This window comes from Dromiciops gliroides, chromosome 2 (assembly GCF_019393635.1).
Source record: "Dromiciops gliroides isolate mDroGli1 chromosome 2, mDroGli1.pri, whole genome shotgun sequence".
NCBI classification, from domain to species: domain Eukaryota; kingdom Metazoa; phylum Chordata; class Mammalia; order Microbiotheria; family Microbiotheriidae; genus Dromiciops; species Dromiciops gliroides.
The window spans coordinates 656934364-656940363 of record NC_057862.1 but is presented as its reverse complement, the minus strand read 5'-3'; the positions used below and the strand labels follow the sequence as shown (position 1 = coordinate 656940363).

The 6000-nt window shown below is 51.8% G+C and overlaps 1 protein-coding gene and 1 long non-coding RNA gene across 3 annotated transcripts in view; one reads left to right on the top strand and one right to left on the bottom strand.

Annotated features, from left to right (window-relative positions):
- The first annotated feature begins 3173 nt into the window (after nucleotides 1–3173).
- The window catches only part of ST3GAL2 (ST3 beta-galactoside alpha-2,3-sialyltransferase 2), a 62795-nt gene continuing 59968 nt past the window's right edge, over nucleotides 3174–6000 (top strand). For both annotated transcript variants that reach the window (XM_043981630.1, XM_043981627.1), the window contains exon 1: nucleotides 3174–3390. The gene's annotated coding sequence lies outside the window, so the exon portion shown is untranslated. The remainder of the gene's footprint in view (nucleotides 3391–6000) is intronic.
- On the bottom strand, nucleotides 3699–4710 carry LOC122739904. Its single transcript, XR_006354690.1, has 3 exons — nucleotides 4563–4710; nucleotides 4067–4216; nucleotides 3699–3944 (listed from the first exon to the last, which is right to left on the bottom strand). It is a non-coding gene; the product is annotated as an uncharacterized LOC122739904 (long non-coding RNA).

Genomic DNA, 6000 nt, shown 5'->3' with positions numbered 1-6000 from the left:
CATATCTGGAGAACAGTAAAGAGATAAGCCTAAGCCCTGTCATCTTAACCTCAGTTAAGGTCAAGGTTAGCCAGGGATGGGAATATCTTGACATAAGTCTGGCCCAGACCTGGTACTCAATAACTCAATGACTTTGTGTATGTGCCCTGGATCTGGCAGTTTGGGAAAGTCCCTGGACTCCCTCTCACATTAATGGGTTGGTTTTTTTTTGGGGGGGGGCAGGGCAGTGAGGGTTAAGTGATTCGCTCAGGGTCACACAACTAGTAAGTATCAAGGGTCTGAGGCCGGATTTGAACTCAGGTCCTCCTGAATCCAGGGCTAGTGCTTTATCCACTGCACCACAGCTGATACTTACTAGCTGTGTGACCCTGAGCAAGTCACTTAACCCTCACTGCCCTGCCCCCCCATAAAAGTACTAAAATTAAATGTATAGAATTATCAAGGAAACCAATTATGTTGAAATGAGTTATCAACTTTTTTTTTTAAACATTCCCAGATCCCAGGTGAAGAACACCCCCCCACCACCCCCACTCTAATTGTATAATCAGTCTCTTGGTCTCTAGAGAAATAAAGGCACAATAGGCTCTGTGAAGTAGGTGTGAGTTCACAGAAAGCTACTGTCTAACTATTCTCAGAGAAAAAGTTTGAAACTGCAGATGTCAGGTAAAGAGGAAAACCCAAGCAGGGGATGCTACTATCTGTAGCTACTTTATAGCAGAAAAAAACACAAAAAAAAAACCCCCTAAACCAAGATGACAAATGGAGACTGCTTCATTCACTCTGTCCTCCAGCCTCCCATAGAGATGTTACTCTCATCCAGGAACAGGGCTTTCTCAGGACAGCGGAAAACAACTTTCCAAACTGACCACGTGGTCAGGGTCAGATTCACCCAGAGGACAACTGGGCTTCTGCCCAGTGGCCTAAAGAATAACTTTTTTTTGGGGGGGGGTACCTGGGAAGAGGGAAGATGGAGAAGGGGGGGGGAAAAGCAGAGATCTGAATCCCTTGGGAATTCTGTCGGACTCTGGTGTCCTCTGAATTTGCTGGGGTTGCTTCAGGGAAATCGTTCTACCTTGTACCTAGTACTTTTAAACAAACAAACAGCAATTATCTCATTTGTTCCTCTTGACAACCCCGTGAGGTAAATCCTTATTTAACAGATGAGGAGGAAACTGAGGCAGACAGAGGTTAAATGACTTGCAGGGAGTTACCTTGTGGTTATTATTCAGTCACGTCTGACTCTGTGACCGCATGGGCAAAGTCCTGATAAAGACCATGGTGTTTTCTTGGCAAAAATGCTAGAAGTGTTTGCCATTTCCTTCTCTAGTATGTCCGCATTTTGCAGATGGCAAACAGAGACAAATGGGGATTAAGTGACTTGCCCAGGGTCACACAGCTAGCAAGTGTCTGAGGCAGGTTTTGAACTCAGATCTTCCTGACTCCATTGCACTGACTAGCTTCATTATACATTAGCTGTGTATAAATGTCTAGGCTGGATTTGAATTTAGGAATTCCTGACCCCAGGCCCAGAATTCTATCTACTGCACCAGCAATCGCCTGTGAGAGTTGGTGTGGAATAGCGAACAGAACCCTAGATTGAGAGTTTGTTAGACTTGAGTTCAAATCCTACTTCAGACATTGGTTGTATGACCCTGGGCAAGTCACTTAAGCCTTAGTTTGCTTATTTGTAAAATGAGAGGGTTGGAGTCCATGGCTTCTAAGGTCCCTTTCAACTCAAAATCTATAGTAGAGATGTTCTATACTAGGTGCAGTGAGGGTTTCCCAAGGAAAGAGGAGACAAGGACCTTGCTCTCAGGAGCTGGAGAGATTGAACATGTAAAAGAAGGGGGTAGTTGAGGAGACCATGATGGTAGAACAACAATAATCTCCTTGATTGTTTAATCAATCACTGCTCTTCTGAAGAGTCTGAGGCATGACACCTCTATGAGGAAAAGGGTGTAAATTTTAAGTCCTTTTTAAAAAAAGGGAAATTGAGGCACAAAGCACCTCAGGCTTCTACAAGAACAACGTAGCTGTAACTCGACCTCCGATTGTGTTCTCTGATTTCTTCATCCAGTACACTTTATTCCCAGATCCCTTGGAGACAGTTCTCTCCTTCCGTTGCAGTGGGGCCCCCAGCCTTGGGCCCGTGCCTTATTCACTCCTCTGTCCAATCCAGCTTTCAGAACTCTGGGCACCTGGCCAACGCCAGCTCCAGATTCCTTGGTCTTTGTGGGTTAGATCTGATTAGTTTTCCCCCCACCTCCCACCCCCTGCCCGGGTGTGGTGAGGCTGCAGGCCTGGATTTGGGCGGGGGGGAGACAGGGGGAAGAGCCAGAGCCCAGGAACCCCGGGTAGGGTGGGGTGGAGAGCTCTTCTGAAATGTAACTGTATGGACTTTAAGCGCAGTCTGGGGTCGCTTCCCTGGGTCGGGCAACAGCTGTACATCAGCTGGTGTACTTCATAGCTGAGCAGCGGCCCCCACCCCTGGTCAAGTTTGCATTTCAACTTGACTGTGCTCTCCAGCCTTCTTGGGAATGCAGGTACCAACGACGTGGCTCGGTGCATTGCAGACCGCTTGGCCATAACAGCTTCCTTTCACATCTGCTATCCAAAGGTTAATCAACCCTCTTTCCCACCCCCCTCACCCCTCACTCCCTTTCCTTTCGAGTCAAGGGAGACCAGGGGAGATCTGCATTCTGGGAATGGCGGTTCCTCAGCCCCCTTCACCCTCCTTTACCAGGAGACCCCTTCAATGCGAGATATACTACAAGACCCACAATGCCCGCCCCCCGGCCCGCGCCGCGCCCTGGGGGTTGTAGTCCCCCTTCTCCCAGCTTTCTGTAGTCAGTTTGGGTTGAACGGGGACCCAAACTCCATTTCCCAGCATGCCCCAAATGGAGAGGGATGGGGAGCGGAGAGGATGGACGGGGGGGGGAGGGGGGGGAGGGGGGGGCGGGAGAGGGGCATGAATGGGGAGGGGGCAGCAGGTCCCCGCTCCCTACCCGGAGAATCCAGCCTTCAGACCCGGGCCTGGGGTGGGGGTGGAGAAAAGGGAAGGGAGGGGAGGCAGAGGAGGAGAGGGGAGGCGAAGGCAGCTCGCCCAGCCAGGGAAGGGAGGAGGGAGGAGCAGAAGGGAGGAGGAGGAGGAGGGAGGGGACTCACTGGCGGCGGCGGCAACGGCGAGCGGAGGGGCCCGGCGGAGCTAACGGATCTGGGGCGCAGGCTGCTGCTGCTGCTGCTGTTGTTACTGCTGCTGCTGCTGCTGCTGTTGCTGCGGCCACTGCCACTGCTGGTAGGTAACAACGGCTGCCTGCATCAGCACCCCCAGCCTTGGAAGGAGGAGGAGGACGCGGCGGCGGCGGCGGCGGCGGCGGGGATGGCACCCAGGTACCTGGGCGGGGATGCGGGAGGGCGGCGTTGGGGGATGTTGGCGCCCCGAACCGGGGCTTTGTCCCCGCCCCGGCAACTTTCCCCTCAGGGACCCGCGCGCCGAGCTCCCAGCTCGGGAGCCACGTGGGGGGAGGGGGCGAGAGGAGGGAGGGGAGGCTCCCCTCCCCCGACCGCTTTCATGGGGCCGTCAGACTAGCTGTAGCCCCTTCCCAGCCCGTTCCGCAGGGACCAGAGTTGCCAAGGTGACGATCGTTCTCCCCCCTTTTTCCTTCCCCTCCCCCCCAACTCTCCAACACACTCACAACCTTCCTTCCCCCTTGGGGCATCTGGAAACTCGGCCTTGCCAAGCCTTCCAAAGTCCCCAAGCTACGGTCTGGGATCCAGCCCTGTCTTGACAGGACTTGACAGCTGATCTTCGTTGTACTAGGGAGATGACAGAGAGTCGGACCTCTCTGTCCTCTGGAAACTCAGAAAACTCAGAGAGGGGGAAATGGCTCAGGCAGGAGCCTCTGGACTCTTCATTGTTATGTCGCGGGGTGCTCAGTGCTCCTCTGGAAGCAGACAAAACTTGTCAGACCCAGTCGTGTGGGGTTTAGTTTTTCCGAGTCCTTCCTCGATTTCTAGCCACTGGTTTCCCTTCCCACCCCATCCCCCCAGCCCACACCACTCCTACCGTCTCGTGGAACCTAGTTCTCACTTCCTCCGGCCTACAAGTAAGTCACTAGCCTCTTCTTTATGTGTCGAGCCTGCCTTCTGGTTCCTGTATCTTGCCGTTGTAAGGTACCCCCAGCTCGGTGCCCTTTCTTTTCTCCAATGCACTGAGCTAAAAATGGGGGCGGGGGTGGAGGGCAGGGGGAGGAGAGACAAGGTGAGAGCGGGGCAAGGATGATTCTTTAATAATTTTGCAGCATTCCCCCTCCCTCTCCCCCCCCCCCCCCCATCAATTGCTGTCTGTTTGGAAGTAGCCTTTAGAGTTGTTCTTAGTTAACTGGTTGACTCTACCCCTTTCATTCTTCTTCTGGAACAGTTTTTCAGGAAGTTGTTTTCCTGCCCTTGGTGATCTTTTCCTCTCTCCCCCCCCCCCAACTCCCCCCTCCCCAATTTCTTCCGAGTAGGATCTAAAGATCCCCAGAGACAATGTGTGAGTCTGTAGGGGAGAAACCTCTCACCTTGAAACTGTCAGGCAACGGGGACCTGTGAGGAGGGGCAGGCAGCTATGACTGGGAGACAAGACTCCTGGGACTTAGGTTCTGGGTTCTGCTGCTGACTTCTTGAGCGATGCTTGCAAAATGCTTTGAGCTCTTTGGAGAGAGGCAGTGTCTGTAGGCGGTGATCTCTTTTCTGGCAGAGAGCTGAAGGAGGTTAGCAGGAACCACAGCAATACCTCTAACCTTCTGTGTAGCTCTACATGAGCCGGTGGTGGGTGTGGTGGTGGAGTTTGGCGGGTTGTTGGTGGATTTCTCTATGCCCAGTGGCTTTCACAAAGGTAGAGGCTTAGCTTTCACCTGAAGTCATGGAATCAAATGCTCATCAGTCTGGCCCACAGCAGAGGTGGTTTGGGCTTTATTAAAGACTTCTATTGTTTTGCTGTTTGGAACCTCTGAAAATCCCATACTCTGTATCTACTCTCCTTTGGGGTCCTACCTATCAGTAATTAATTCCCTGCCCTACAGCCCAGTTTCCCAGCAAGGGCCCTGCAGGCTCTTGGAAGTGTGTGGGGGAGTGAGGCTCTTGGGAGTTTTGCTGTGTCCTGAATGAGCTGTCTTGATCCAAACCAGATGGGCCCCTCTCCTTCCATGGTAGCTAGGCAAAGAAAGCTATTACCTTGTAACTTGAGAATGAAGGGAGAAAAAAGGTTGGGGTTGGGGGTGTCCGATGCACATTTTTCTTTCCAAGAGAAGAAACCTCCCTCCTTCAACCTTAGGTTGTATGTATGCATGCATGAACAGGTGGGCCCATGTGGTAGAGTTTGGTGGTTGGGAGATTATTATACATTTCTGGGATTCCCAAAGTCATTGCACAACTCATCCTGGGTGAGTTCCTGAAACAATGGGATGAAATCAATCTCAATCTCTCTCTCTCTCTCTCTCTCTCTCTCTCTCTCTCTCTCTCTCTCTCTCTCTCTCTCTCTCTCACACACACACACACACACACCTATCTCTTTGGCCATGGAAGGAAGGATTTATCAACAGAAACTAACAAGTCTAGCAGGAACCGGCAGCCTTGGTCTGAAATTGCTAATGGTTTGTAGATCTTAGCAGTGGGGTACTGACCTCTGGTTCCCTTTTGCTCAGGTTTCAAACAAGAGAAAATTGAGGCCTAATAAGATCAGGGTGAATAGGACTTGGGGGGAGGAGTCCAAGTAAAGAGTTGGGAAACATTCTTTCCCAAAGAATTCCTCGTGATGGTGGATGAGTAGCCACTCTAGAGGAGGAACTGTAGGGAAGAGAAGGAATAAGTTCTTAAGATGGAGGAGGGGTCGGCTCCTGCTTTCCTTCCTTCTTCGGCCTTGCTTCCTTCGGCCACTTCCCAGGGAGACAGTTCTTCCAGTTTTTCCTCCATCTTCTTCATGCCCCATTGTTTAGGGGATGGGATGGAGTTTTTATA